The 15817-nt window shown below is 42.2% G+C and overlaps 1 long non-coding RNA gene across 2 annotated transcripts in view; it reads right to left on the bottom strand.

The window, feature by feature from the left end:
• Positions 1 to 15817, bottom strand: part of LOC109323100 — a 45574-nt gene that overhangs the window by 29440 nt on the left and 317 nt on the right. For both annotated transcript variants that reach the window (XR_002104542.1, XR_002104543.1), the window contains exons 2-6: positions 12691 to 12840; positions 9939 to 9966; positions 2796 to 2916; positions 1759 to 1976; positions 1343 to 1470 (exon numbers count right to left, since the gene is read on the bottom strand). This is a non-coding gene — a long non-coding RNA (uncharacterized LOC109323100). The remainder of the gene's footprint in view (positions 1 to 1342; positions 1471 to 1758; positions 1977 to 2795; positions 2917 to 9938; positions 9967 to 12690; positions 12841 to 15817) is intronic.

The following is a 15817-nucleotide window of genomic DNA, read 5'->3' as shown; positions in this document are numbered from 1 at the left end:
TCAGTGACCTGAAACTTCAGAACGTCCAGATATGAAGTCCAGCCTCCCAAGCCGGAACCCGGACATTTGTTCCAGTTTCTGATAGAAATAACTCCTGTATAAGTCTGGAGCAACTGCCCAGATCTGAACAGACCTACTTTAGCTTTCCCCCAGTATAACGAAGACCAGCATCTGGACCGTTGACTATTTTATTTCACTAAAATTCTTTAAAGATTGCTTTGTTGCTCAGGGTAACTGTACTGAAGTTTGCTTGGTTTCATTAAGGGCGTGTTGTGTGCTCTCAGCCTTCAAATTTAAATTAAATTTTGCATCAGTTAAGAGTTGGCCTTGAACGCAGATAGTTTTTCCACGTTCAAATCCAGGTTCTCTCCCAGCTGCTTCAAATAGCTTGTTTAAACTATGGATCAAAGTCTGTTGATCTTGCTGAATATGTACTATACCAATTTCAGTGGACCATCTTCTATGAGCAAGATCAGGATTTGCCTTCATAAGTATTAGTCAAAGCTATGAGAACTCTAATGTTCACTTTTTCTTATACGTATTTTTATAAATCATTTCCTTATATTAACACAGAAAGCATCACAACAGTGAAGGGCTCCAATACAACACAGTGGTTACCACTACACCAACTTAACCTTATTTTGCTTTTCCCAGTTCCCAGAAGAAACCTCACATTTAGACCATGACTGCAAACTCTCATTAAAATCTAAGAATTTAAACTATAAATGTCTTTTACTTCCCCTATTCCTAGAGCCTGCTGTCTGAATAAATCTACCAAAACCAAACCCGAAGGTTAAAGTCCGTTCTTTTAGGCGTATTTTGCTGGTTTCTCTCTCACTAACTGTAGATCCTCAATTAGAGCTAGAAATCTTTTACACCTTGTGGACATACATTATACACTGGATCAAGCCATCTAAAGTCAATGCATACCCCTGAATTGTCCTTAGTCTAAATTGTGCTCTCTCAACTGGCTGATACTAGTTAACAGGTTTTTTTTTTCCTTCCCTGTGTGTCTGGCTCTGTCTCTCACAGTTCCTGGTAAAACCTACGCCATCACTTTAGTTGCTGAATAAGGCCTCACTGTTTCCCATCTGGATGCTGACTTTCCTCTCTTAAACAGTTCCCATTAAATGTTGTCTCCTTTTAGTCCCCAAATTAAAACCTTTTTTATTATCTGAGTGCATTTCTCTCCTATACAAACCGCACAGAGTGGTTTCACAAACAATTATAAGCATAATGATTTTCTGGATTTCAACACACTTTTGGACACTGAAAACTTGGAACCTCTTCTCCATCTCGCAATGTGGCAATCTACTTTCTCTGCTTCGCATGCATATCTCACCAGGCATAGCCTTTCTGGTTTTGTTAAATCTCGACACTGCATATTTATTTGCGGCTCAGGTTTTTTTTTTCTCTTCATGATGTTCTTCAAACTTTTAACTTCATTCCTCTTTGGGTTGCTTCACACAGCTGCAAAGAAGAAATATCAGGGTTTTTTTTAAAGTCTGCTATCAAAGGGATGCATCTGTATGCTAATTACTTCTTCAGTTTATTAGCACAAAATTTAAAGAGATATAGTCCCTTTTTATTATAAATGAGTTGTAAATCCATACAGCTCTGTTCTCGGAGCTAGTCTTTTATTAGACTGCTGTTAACCTGAGTGGAGAGAGCCTTTCCCCAGTTGGCTTTCAAAGGCATTTCCAGATCCATGAGGGTTCTTACTTTAAGTTAATCTGGGTTCTGAAAGTTTTATTCTACCTCAAAAATGGCATGTCCTCTGCTAAACAGTGTCAAACTGTGTCAATAAAGTGCGGTAGGAAGACGTCAGCAGAGGAGCAGAACGTCAGTCAAAAAAGCAGACACTGTCACTGCACAAGTGACACGAGAGGTCTCCAGCACTCCAGTTTCATCGCTTTTTACAGAAGAACTTTAGTAATCCAAATAATGGTAAGATATCAGGCAATCATCATGTTTTACTGGAATCTTTTAAAGGAGACAATATGAACATGTTCACAGTTAGGACAGTGACTGAAGAAATGGCTCTAAGAAGATAACAATGTTGACACTGATGAGTTAAAAAAAAAATCGGGGACCAGAGTATGCCAATTAAAATTGGGAATCTAAGAATAAACAGCAAACTCATGAAGAACTGTGTGATTCATAGCATAGTAGGCATTATGTCAAATAAAACCACAGAGTGAACCAAACTATTAATGAATTTAAGAGATAGCCAGACATGTTTATATAGGCAGACAGGGTTAGAGGATATATTGACAACACCAGGAGGTGTGTTGTAATAAACTTGAAGGGGGACAGGCTTGTTGGGCCAAGTGTCCTTTTCCCGTCCAGGAATTCCTTATGTCCTCATTAGCCTTTCACCTCTGGACAGCTGCAATACAGAAATCTGGCACATGTCTTAAGAAAATTGAGTTTAGTGTCCTTAATTTGGTCCCTAGCATATATTTATCCATATCCCAAAACAATCATACAGTTTGGCACAACTGGAAGTGTCTGCTCAGGAAAGAGGCCCAAGCTGGAATGGCAAGGACTGCTGCAATTCAAATCTTAAGACGTTAGTAAATCTTGCTCAGCTCATGTTCATATCATGCCTGCATTGATTCAGTCAAACATACTTACAAGGCACTCTCTCAGGCGTCATCCTTTTTCTTCCTCCATACTCTCACAAGTAATATTTTAATTGTCACAGCATAATGCATGCCCCAATTTCTCCTCCAGCTAACTCTACTGATTCAACCAAAGTTAAAAGAGGATGAATATTGAACAGTGTATTCAACCTTTTCCTCCATCTTCAATATGAAGGGTAAGCTTGAAGTCCCAGTTCACGAGCTTTAGACTCCATCCAGCAATCCTTAGTTACATAAGTAATATAAAGTCAGAAGGGCTACATTCCATCTCCTATAAATGATATAATGAAGTAAATATTAGCTGTAGGTTGAGTTACTGAGGATTGATACAGTGCACTGTAAATATGAAAAAAAATCAATCCCTAAATAATCTGGAGTCAGCAGACTGATTCTAAATGCAACCAACATGGGGGGGTTAAAAAGAATCAGCAAAAGATTTTATATTTTTAAGATAAACAAGCTGCTAACCATTTTTCAAAGAATGAAACATGAAGAAAGAGTGTGGAGCAGTGATACATGCAAGATGACAACTCCAGGTCCTTGCAGAAGGATGAAGACTCTGCATCATCTTATTAGCAAGTGTTTGAAATCTTCATGATGATGCAGTGGAAGTGTTGGTGGATCTTACTGACTCCAAACAAAACATAAAAGCAATTGGTCCCCTTTTGACCAAAGAACAAGTGATTTGGCTAGAGATAACTCTAGGTCAGTGATTCTCAACAGGGTACTTCAGCAGCCAATCGGGGGGGGACAGGCAGCACAGTGGAAGATTGATCAGGGAGGAAAAAGCAGAACAGCAGATTAGGCAGGGAGCACAGTAGGGAAGAAGAAAGCAGAGCAACAGACTGGGCAAGGAGCAAAAACCAGAGCAGCAAATCAAGCAGAGGAAGGGGATGAGAGTGGCACTTAGAGACAGCACAGGGCTAATTCGTGGCACGCATAATGAAAAGGTTGATGCCCTCCAACCCCACCACTTTCAAGAACGCCACCAGGGCAGTACTAGGTGTGTGAACACCTACACGATTCACAAGATAAACCCAGAGATCTTAAATAGGAATCTACAGTGTTGAAAACATTATGACTGGCTGTGGTCTTTCTGAGTTCTTTGCAACAGAAAAATTGCTCTATTTTTCTGTAGTCAAGAAATGACAGAGCTAAGAGCTGGCATTTTCCAAGGAGCGCCTTGAGTCTTACAAGTTTGAGAACCACAACTCTAAGCACTCTGAAACTTGGGGAGCAAGTGTAGGCAGTAGTGCATGTTGTGTTATTGCAAACGCTACAAATAAGGTCTAGCCCCAGGAATGGGTGTTCAGAGTATGTGTACAGATTCTGTACATGGCAGAGCTGGGGCTCCACCGACTTACTTTTTGCTTGCTGAAACTGTCATGTATTATTATAACAAAATGTTCTTCTATACTTTATAGCAGATCTGAGCACTTCAAGGAGAGGTGGAAAGGACTGAGGCACTCTTTCTACCTCTTATTAAACAAATATCTTAACAACTCCTAACATGTTGATTTTAAAAAGGCAGTCTGGGGATTGTAGAATGCTTTTCTTTTGATCAAGCTGTTTGGTAGGTAAGGAGAATAAAATGTTGTATACTTGATATCTGACTATAATTCTCAGAAGTATCGGTACTTTGCATGCATACTTAGAGGAATGGGAGAGTTTAAAATGAAGAATAAGCTGGTCAGCTTTACCAGCAGAAGCTGATTTGTAAATAACAAAATTGCAGGATTTACTCTTTTTGATGCATTGCACTTTTATTAAAAGAAAATCCCCTGGAAACCACTGTAAATGGCATGAAACATATAATTAGACTTAGCTTTTCTCATATTCTGTTTATTTGAATACTCAATATAACTTAAATGGTGATTCCAATAACAACTGATTTCATAGAAATGCCTGATAAGAGATGGAAAACATCATAAATATTTGTTGTCATTATCTGTACACCTCCCTTCTCAGCTCCTAGTACCCAAAAGAAGCTGTCTTCTCCTCTGTAAAAATCAATATCATCTTCAACAACATACCACTCCCACTCCCACCATTCATCTCACTAGCCAGGTCTTCATCCCCTGAGTCTAACACCAACCTCTCTGACTCTCTATCATATTTTCAGTCGAGAAAAGCATCACATTCTTCAGTCATATTCCTTCTCATCTTGCTTCTTACTTCCTAAACTCTATCCCATGAATTAAGCAGCAAGTAAACCTTCACTGCCCACTGATCCGCTACCTAATGTCAAGAGCTGCCGTTGTTTCTTCTCAATAGCTCTCTCTCTCTTCATCGCTCATCATAATCTCATCTACAGTCTGCCCTTTTTGGTAAGATATTTGTATGCAAAAGAAAAATATGTCTTTAAGTAAAAATAAATGACTGTTTCTCTATAGCTAGAATGAGTATTTAATTCAGTATTGGTGAAAGATACTGAATAAACAGATGTGAAAGAAACATCCTGAGCTGATGTACTAAACATGAGAGACTATCCATACGGCCAGTTCCACTATCTTTTTTTGTTTGTTTGTTTCTTCATTTGGAGGAGTGGGGGGTTGCTCTCAAAGTCACAGCTCCTGGAGTCAGTAGACCATATAAGAACCTCATTTTTATTTTATTTTTAAAGAAAGCAACTTTTACTCCTTTCCACTGCAGGGAAAAGCCTGAAAAATATTGTCTAAGTGCACCCTGAGACTGCAACATTTGAGATACAAAAAAAATCAGCTTTATTTTGTCCTTATTGTTTAGTCGAGGTTGTGATTTCTGGGATGTCCGAGATTTTAAAGGTGGTGTGTGGATCCTGGAGTACTTCAGTTGCCCCTTCTTTCACCTCAGCATCTTCAGCCAAATGTGGTAGGCCTCCCTGCTGAAACTGGAAATTTAAAAGAAACAGACAATGGCAGTCTCCTGCCTTAACACTGTCCTTCGGCCACACAAGCCCCTTGCCAATCGGAAGAGAGTGCTCTCAACACAAATGCTACATCGGACAGTTAAAAAAATCGCCTTACACTGGCTGCCAAGCAAATTCTAGCAACAGAGAATGTGCCAGAGATGAGGCTGGGGCAAGGAGAGATGTATCAGGGTGCGATCATAGTGTAGGGTGCTAGTGCCCGATCAGCACTACCATAACTTGAACCATCTGCCTAAATTATACTGGAGGCTAACCATCAGAATAAGATCAGGAAAGTAAAAGCTATCTTTAGTCCTTTTCTCCTTGGGATGAGTCTGGCTGGAGATGAAGCATACGGCGTCTATATTCCTTTACACCTGTGTTTCTTCTCGCTCACATTTCCACGCTGGCCACAACAGAGAAAGAGAAATATATCAACATATGAGCTATCAATGGAATCAAGTCTAAATTTTAAAAACGAATAAAAATAGTCATTTTCAGAGGGTTTCTGGTTGAAGGATGCTTGTCAGAGTGCAAGAAAAAAGGAGCAGTTGTTCTGACACAGCAGTTTTGACATTCTTGTCAGTGATTTAAAGCAAGAGAGTTGATATGCATTAAAAGCAGTAGTAAGGTTGGAAAATAGTTTGGATGCAGCAATGTTTAAGTGATGCACCCAGCAGTGTTGGTCTGAGTGTACATAAATGGAACAGTATTTCTGTGTTCAAATGATAATTGTAAAAACAATGGCATCTTTAACACATAAGATCCACCCCCACCCCCCGCAACCTCACTTCCCCCCATAGAATAAAGGACACAGAGAGACTGATTATTTCTGGAGAAACAGTCTCATGACAAACATTGAGAGCTAGAGTGAGAAGGAGAATTAAGCAAAAATTTTCCTGAAAAAACAGTTTTCTTAGAGCTCTAATGGCCCAGTGTCTAAATAAGATTTGGGCTTTGGAGAAGGGCCACCTGGCTGAGTCTCAGTACAGAGACAAGCCTGAGGTAACATTGGTAAGTTTGGGGAAACAAGCATAAGAACTGGCAAGGCTTCTATTAACACCCAGGCCAAGAGAATGTGCCTACCATTTTGAATAGAGATGTGCAACTAAAAAGTCTTTTAGCCCTTTGACTGTTCCTTAATGCTCAGGTAGTGCTTTGTAGCTGGGAGGACTGTTCTCTTTGGTGGAATGTGCGTCTAAATAGAGTTATCCTTCCCTTTCTCAGAAGATTAGATGGTGATGGAAACTTTTCATCATGACAATTTTGGAGAAAAAGGGCATTTCTACAAAAATTAAACATTTCATTTTTCAAGTATTGTGGTTTTTCATTGAAGGGGAAGGCTATATCCCCAAACCTACCACCCATGCTAGTGAGGGAAGTAGGCATCTGGTGGGCAAGGACCAGAAGTCCCAACTGGGCTCTTATGGTCCAAAAAGAGGATCAGGTCCAGAGCAGAACAGAAGTAGCAAGCCGATTCAAACTAGATTCCCGGAAGCATGGTTTAGTCAAGGCCTCACTTACTCTACAGTTCTGCAGGCACAGAATTTGTCTTGCTCAAAACTGAACTCCAGAATCTCAAACTTTATTCTTTTAAATGAGTTTTCTAGCCCTCAGCTCATAAGTGCAAGGGGGAAAAAACAACTTGCGTAATATAAAGAATCAAAGACTCCCTGGTGGGTCTACATTTGAAAATAATTTGACACAAACTCCAGCACAGTTCATGCCAGAGTTTATTACTCCTAGGTGCAGCATTTACATGTGCACCTAGGACCACAGCATGTTGATCCAGGGCAAAGTAGCCCTCGCTGGCAGACGGCCCCATGGGTCAGCCTGCCAGCCCAGGGCTGGCCTGACCTGGCTCAACGTGCTACAGAGGAGCTAGCTGGGGCACAAGGGTGCTACAGCGTGGGGCTAGCCGGCATGCATTGCGGAGGAGTAAATAACTACGCCATTGGATAGTACGTGTGTTGGGCAGCACTATCCTACAGTGGAGTTAATTAGTTGACTCCAACCTAAGAGCACCATACGTGTAGACTCGGATGCTTTACTGCAAAGCTAGTAAGTCAGCTCGGCAGTAAACGTCCCAAGTAGATGCACCCCCTGAATCCAACTCTAATGCTTAACTTCTCAGAGGTTCTTAGGCTCTCAATAGCCTACACCATCAATTGGGTGCAAATTATGTCTCTTGTTTTTCACAAGCAGAAAACCCTGGCTTAGTCTCCTAGCTTCTAGAGAGGGTCCACAGTTTAGGAATTTGAGGAGCAGGTAGCACCTGCCTCACCAGGAATCAGTTCCTAGCTCTGATCAAATCCCAGATTTCCCTCTTAATTTCACTCCTGCCTAATTTAGGTGCTTCCTGAACATGTTGTTTCTAAGGTGCCAAATTTACTTCACGCACTATATGGAGAGCTTGGGCATCTAACTAAGGGCTGAGGATTCCACTAAGGAAGAAGCCTAGGATTGTGGTGTTGCAAATCCTGAATACCTTTAAGGATCTAGCCCTTAAGTGCTTCCTTTTGGGAAACGAGATAATGAAAAGGTGGACGAGTCTAGCTTTGGCTTTTGCTTTCAATTGTTAAAATCAGCTTTAGTCAGCTCCAGGGAGACTATTTAAACTTCCCTGTAGCTTCAGGACACCTGCAATTCCTAAAAGAGGAAAGTCTAAATCATAATGATTTTAGTGCAAATAGCTGCAACTCTGAAAGCCAAAGCAAATTGAAGTTCTTGGCACTGAACTCGAAGGTTGCCCCTTCCTGCTGCATGTCTTGCTCAAGTTTACCACTCTGCTAGTACAAATTCAACCCCCAGCAAAAAAAAATCTGTTATCACTCAGCGTATGCAACTGCTAAACATCCCATTCAATATAACTTCAGCCTGTTCTGAGAACTACATTTCAGTTTCTTTATACAGTATCTCTGTCAGATATTACCAGTAAGATTAACAAGGTCTATATAATATATTTCCACCATAAAAATTATTATATAGACAATTGTACTTTTTACTGCAAAGTAGGAAAAAATAATGCCTTTAAGTTTCACTCTCCAGATGTTACAAAGGAAATGTTACATCTCCTTTATAGTTGCTTAGGGTCATTTCTATCATGCAATACATCCCAGCACTTTCATTTTGATGTAATTTCTTCAACCTACAATTTATAAAATGCTATTACATCTCTTTAAGGTATTTCTAAAGCATCATTCCAAGTATCACAACTAGAAACCAACATTCCATGCTTAAAATCCCTGCTGTACCTGCATCTGAGCGTTACATTTAAATGCAACACTAAATACTATTTTTTTAATTCTTTCTTGACCACAGTAATCAATAAGATAAATTCAGAGAGGGTATAAGCAGATGCTGTGTCCATAGAAATCTAAGTCATACATAAACAGGGAGGTGGGGGGGTGCTTTAATTAGCAAGCCACCCTAATTAAAAGCACCCAGTTGTCACGTGTATCAGCATCCCCACACTAAAAAAATGGCAGCGGGGCACTCTGAACTACAGCTCAGTCGACAAGCTTCAGTTCAAAGTGCCCCGTCGCCATTTTTCAGAGCAGGGACGCTGATACACGTGACATTGGAGACTGGTGGAGGGCATTCATTTCCATGCTCCAGCAAAGTCAATTGATTGAGTTGGCTCCAATGCACTGGATTTACACCCTGCATGTGGGCAAGTGCCCATAGATACTGTAATAATGAAAAGTCAAAGAGACACAACTTGGCCCTTTTATTCTTTTTTAAACCTTGTTGGTACTTGTTTTGACTTGCTGCTCCTTCCTTCTTTCTGTTCCTTGTGAGGGTGAGTGTGAACTGTGTTCCTTTTACATAGCAACTGAAAGCCAAGGCACTACACATTACACAACACCATCGTTTGCACCTATTTTTTGAACAACTTACAACCGATACATAGCTTATGACATTGCTCATATCACTGCCAATTATAGACTAGGATTTTTTCGTAAGGCTTACAGTTTATGCCTGTAAACATACAGCAATTAATGATATCATCCAGTCCTTCTAGATATGTTCTTGAGACAATGAAAATAAAAGCAACATTTTGATGTTTTAAACACCTCAAATTAAAATTAGGTTTGGTCTTGTTATTAAAAATCATACAAGCAACAAACAGAACATTGCTTTTTTCTCTATGGTTTCCTCAGTCAAATAATCTGTGAATGTCAGGCAATTGAAAGTAAGGCATACATTGCAGCAAATATTACCACTGTGCTTAAGACAGCATGGCCTAAATGTATTCTTATCAAGCAGGCATGTGCTTTTCTATAAGCATATATATGGCATGTGCAGAATGCTGACAGCTTCATATCTAGATAAAAACTTATATTTCAATACAGGCACTTTCACAACTGCAAACAGAAAAAGTTTTACATTAGGATGTTACTTACTTCATGTCTTTGTCCTGGGAGAATGCAACTAACAAAAAAAAAAAAAAAACACATTTAAAGTCAGACATTAGATATGCAAATATGTGTTCAGATCAGAGATACGAAAATTATTCAAATGATTAATTATTCATCATAAAAATGTCAATTAATAATTCTGAAGCATAATAGGCATCTTTCTAATGCATCTTTATTTTCAGGCCTAAACACTGTTGAATCTGTGTTCAATTGCATTCTAACAAGTTTTAAAAAATTTAACAAAGTAAACAACAAACTATACACAAAAGTGAGCAGCGAATTTTAATAACCACCAACTCAGCCAAGAAATGTGCCCAAAGTTCAGCATCAATCCCACAAGAGTAGAAAGAACAACTACAGCTCATTATGCCAGACAACAAATCCTAAGCAAGCATCCTCACCCACCTACCTAAAATTGCATCATCCCACTCTCAAAGTCACTGTCTCTTCCTTATTTAGCAAGAGGAGCAGTTTGTATCCTGCAAAAGGTTGAACGCCAATTCTTCGCTATGGAGAGTCAGATATTGCAAGCATAAGTTAAGCAACGCTAAGCTAGCTCACAAGTGATTTTATAAATGATAAAATTAACGAAAACATATGAGAAAGGTTTGCCTTCTGCATGGAAAAACTCCCAGCAGATCAAGTATTACAGGGATCAGCATATTAGAAATGCCTACAGATAGCAACATTAAAAAAAGGCAGGCAACTCTTGCCGTTGGTTCAGATCCTACCCAGCAGATGGGCCTAAAAATTGTGATTGCTGATTGCAGAAGTTTCTTCTGAAGTACCCCAGCAGCAAATAGGAGGCTATTCTCTGAAACCCCTGCTGCAGAAAAGGGAAAAGAGGCTTGGCTTTCCGTTAAGCTTTGGGATTTGCATGAAGGAGTGGGGACCCACTTGAGGCCTCAGAAGGTTGTGCAACTTCCTACTTATCTCCTCACCCGAGAAACCACTCCAACATGGCTCCTTTGCTCATCCCCTTACTCCCACAGGTGGCTGCACAAAAAAGCCCATCCTCTCACTTATGGGGAACCTACCTTAGCCTGATCAGTTGAGATTTCTGCTTGAAAATAAACTGGGACCTACCGAGATCTCACAGTTGCCAGCAGCATTGCCCCATTGTATTCCTCTCTCCACTTCTGCCCTCCAGTGCTCAGCAGTAACCCAGTTCTACAGTGAGGGATGACAGCAGATAGAAGGGAAGCTAAATGTTCATGTTTGGCCACTAATTCAGTACATCACACTTAGTTCCTCATATTCAGACCCTGTCCAGACTAGAGGGGAAAAAATCCATATTTTAAAGGCATCGGCTAAGATGTTTTTAATCACCGGTGCAGTAAAGGCTTAACACCTTTCAAGAACATGTAAGATATGCCCCTGGGGTCCTCCATGACCAGGGCTTTTTCGAAGTCTAACTAGTGTTATTTAAAACATGTTCCTGTGTTTTAAAATGCTAGCTATTTTTCTCAGTCCACAGGTGGCCTGGGAGAGCTAATTACGCATGGAGGTGCTTGATTACAGGCATCTTAATATGCAAATTGTCCCTCTAATTCCCCTCCCCTTATTTTCCAAACAGCCATAAAGTTTGCACAACAAGCCAACCGATGGGGATGCACATGCAGCAACAGCGGAGATCACACCTTTGCTACTTGTGACTAAAACTAAATTCATGAGATGAAAATGAAAACCCCTTGGCAGTAGCACAAATGAAATCCTCTCTGCAGCCCAGCCTATCCGTTCTGGGGTGGGTCACAGAGAATTAAAGGCAAAAAAAAGAGGGAGAGAAAGCCTTGCTTTTCCAAATGACTTGTCCTTTGTTGCGGCAAAAAGCGAGAGAGATTCTCCTGCCATCCTCTGCCTCAAGTTTCCCATAAAGACATTATTGATGGAAATTTCGGAGTAAGGCAAAAGTCCTCCAGGGCCTAGCTAACCCACACCCGACTGCACCTCCCTAAGATGAACCCGGGTGCTGAGCGATCCCCAGCGCCCATCCCAGCCCTGCTGCGGGCTCGCCGCCCTCCCACCACCCCGCTGGGCTCTGCCCGGCTCCCCTGGGCGACCCCCGCTCCCAGCCCCTTTCACATGCTAATGCGCCCTTAGCAACCCCTCGGCGGCGAGGCTCGCGACCGCATGCGGCCGGCAGCCCCCTGCTCCCACCCCACGACCGGAAGCGGGGGGACGAGCTCACGTGATTAGAAAGTAGGTGGTGGTGGCGGAGGGGGAAGCCCCCGGGCAGGGGCGGGGCAGGGGTCTGCACCTCACGTGTGATGGGTGCAGTTGACAAAGGGGGAAGCAGCAGCAGGAGCAGCCCGCGGGCCCCGAAGTTCCCTCTCCCGGGGAAGTGGCGGCCCCACAGAGCCGGGTGTGAGCCGCGCCTTGCCCGGGGGCTCGGGCTGCGCTCGCTCCTGGTGCTGGGGGAGAAAAGCCTCTTCGCCAAGTTGCAGCCAGCGCGAAGGAGACTGTCGGGGGGAGGGAGCCGGGGGTGGGGGTTAATCGAATTGCAGTCTGCGTTCAGCACTTGTGACAGAGTCAGAGGGCCGCCTGGCCAGCAACACCCCAATAAAGGCAGTATCTAGAGACTATCATTATTTCCATATTTTAAAGCAGCAGCCCGCCCATTATTAGTTCAGTGCAGGGCAGGAAATCAGCGCATGGGCTAAGGTTGAATTCCAGCTCAGAAAGGCTTGAGTGATTGCTAAATGTTTGTGTCTTGTGGCCAAAATAAAGAAATAATTACCCTTCTACACCACGCTAAAATAATGTCTGAGAGAGGCTGAAGGGCTGTGCCAGTCCAGCGATGAGCAGAGCATTTTATCTGGAGGATGCATCTCTGCTGGGGTGCTTTTAGGAGTTGCAGAAATTGTCAGCTTGAAGGGTGAAGGAGAGCCTACAAAATTATGAACAGAGATTATTTGACGATACAAAAGTATTCCCTAAAGCCCAGGAGCATCGTCCTGCGGTCTGATTGCCCTCTGTGCTCCTTTCAAAGCTTCTTTTAAATAGAAATAGATACACACACACACACACACACACACACATACATGTTTAATTATAAAACATCGATCGCAGTATTACTGCAGGTTAGGCTGCATCCTCTCTTAATCCTCCCACCGACCCTCCTATTTTATAATCTGGAAGTGCATGAATAATATGTAAGGCGTTTGTAATGGGATTAATTTATTTTAAGAACTTGTTTTCCATGCAGAACGTGGGTGACTGGAAATCGGACGACTCAGTAATTGGCATTCACTTGTTTTTTTTATCATATGCATCTAAATTCAGTTTAGCTCTTTAAGAAATTGCCAGCCAGCCCTTGATTTATAGGCAGTGTCTTGTGGATCTGAGAGGATCTAATTCAAATTAATAATACTTTGAATCTGATTTCAGGATATTTGCCCAGTGCCATATATTTCATTAAGATATTATCGCTCTCCTATATAGCTCTGTATCTCTGCCTTGATCTAGCTGTAGGTATAGCGAGATACAGCTAGATCGCACGTAATGCAGGCAAATAATTTTGACATTCAGTACAGAGTTGTGCCAAAAGTTTGACCACAAGTCGTCCAGCTTCCCCCTTCTCCTCCACCACCACCACCCCACAGGAGGGCAACAGACCCTTTCCTCTCACTAGCCTAATTACTGAGTTCGTTTCTATCAGTTCATCAGAGTTTTAAATGAATACATAACTGGCAGCTCTTAAGAAACCCACTCTTTAATATTTATAACGAGGCTTGCAGACGATGCAAGAAGAGAAATGTTTCATTAGCTCTTTGATTAGGTCGCTTGCACTTGTTCCCCCCCTCCCCTCCCCTCCCACAAGATTTCTGAAGTCCCTAGCCCTTAATTTGGACTGTGGACCTGACCTGAGAGAAAGGTGACCGGTGTGTTGAAAGAAACAGGTTAGTAAGCTCCTCTCGTAAAAGCTTGAAGCCCTTCCTTACTCAGGGAATGACAACAGGGAAACAGCAGGAAAAACAAACTGAGCTGAGGATCTGATTGGAAAAGGGGAAAAAAATCTTGTGGCTATTGCTGTAATATCTGCCTGCACTAAAGAAATCTCAGGTTTCTGCTAACGCTATGCTTTTATTCATTAGTTGCATTGACAGTTACGGTCCCCAAATGTATCCAAATTGTACACTGCACCCAACTGCACCCTTCCATCCTTCTCCCCCAAAATGTGTATGATCCGGCGGTTGCCAGAACAAGCAAACTCAGATTAGATTTATTTAAAAGAAATGCCAGAGGAGATTTATTAGAAGATAAAAATAATCATCAAGCCTTAGTGGAGCTGACGATTTTCAAATGCACGTTGGATTTGCATTCCTTGGCAATGTTTAATCATCACAAAGGTGTTCCCTGATCAGGAGCATTTTTGAGGGCAATTGCTAGTGACTATTGCTAGCATTCTATTGCTGTAGGCACACATTTAATGCACAGTTCAAGAGCAGTTTATCTTAGCTTAATGTAAGTAAAAGTATAGTGTCGGATCAGTGTACCATTGTTTCAGTTTTCTTCAGGAGGGGGGAGAAAGGGCTGTAATAGATTTAACTGTCAAAGCAGGGGAATTGTTCCGGAGCCCACTAGTGCAGCCCTTTGGGCAGCTCCACGTTTACCTTCAGAAAGGATCATGTTAATATGCAGGATTGGACGTTTATCTTTGCACTGAGATTATTTAAAGCTCTTTTAGAGAAGGAAACGTATGTGGGGTCTGAGGGAAGCTGGGAAGGAACTGATCGAGGCTCAGAGTTTTTTCCCCCTTTCTCAGCTGAATGGCTTAGCTCAGCATCCACAAATTTGGCTGCTTTGAGTTACTTCTGTATTAGTTCCCAATTATGTGCAGTGTAAACCAGCTTTTTGATTAACAAAACAGCAGAGCATTGGTTAAGAACACTTAAACTTCAAAAAAAAAATCCCCCTGGGAAGTGGGCTCTGAATTGGTTAATAATGTGCAGTACTTGCTAAATTGCTGACTTCCAGATGTGGAAAATATCTTTCTTGTTTAGGACCTACGTAACCTGATTGGATTACGACAGAAGCGTCACATTGGAAGGCTTTTGAGTGATGATTTAATTAACCATACAGTAGAAAGCAGTATTCGCCAGGAAACCCCTTCCATATTTGCATAACCAATCCCTTCAGTGCAAAGGTGGAGTCTGTTCTTCTTTTTTTTAATTTTATATTAATTTTAATATGGAAAAGAGGTGAAAAACTTGTTACCCCTGGAAGTTCAACACCGCTCGCTCACTCCTTCTCTGCCTGTCTACCTGGCTCTCTCTCTCCCTCTCTCTCTCTCTCTGTCTCTCTCTCTCTATCTCTATCTACCTCTCTCTCTATCTATCGCCTTCCAAATGAGGGGAGTGAGACAGGAAAAATTCCCCTCTCTCTCCCTCTTCTCCCCCCCAATCTATATCTGTGAACAAAACAGAAAACAAGGTTCCTTCATCCCAGGAGAACAGCCCTTTCCCACAAGCTGGGTGAGCGTGGGAATAAAACCTGCCCAAGCAGCCCCAAATGACCAGGAGCCCAGTGGGCGCTGCTCAGCGCAACCCCAGCGCTTCGCCCCTGGCCCCCACTGGATGAGGTGGTCTCCTTCTCTGAAATCAGAGGGACAAAACTGAGGCAGGGAGAAAGACTTGGCGCTAGGATCCATACGGAGAAAGCTGCCCCAGCCGCCCCGGCCGCAGGATCCGGCCCTCGGAGGGGGCTGGGTGGGAAGGAGCAGGGAGCTGGGCTGCAAGGCGCAGGATCGCTCCCTTTAACTTTCAGTTCCTTCGAGTTATCCAGTTCTGTGAATGGTGTTCACCGTTTTCCGCCTCGTATCCAGTAGGATTTAGTGAAGAGGATAATGATGCCAAAGACTTGAT

Source organism: Crocodylus porosus, unplaced genomic scaffold (assembly GCF_001723895.1).
Source record: "Crocodylus porosus isolate Cpor-Errol unplaced genomic scaffold, CroPor_comp1, whole genome shotgun sequence".
NCBI lineage: Eukaryota > Metazoa > Chordata > Crocodylia > Crocodylidae > Crocodylus > Crocodylus porosus.
This window is presented reverse-complemented; position numbering and strand designations above follow the sequence as displayed.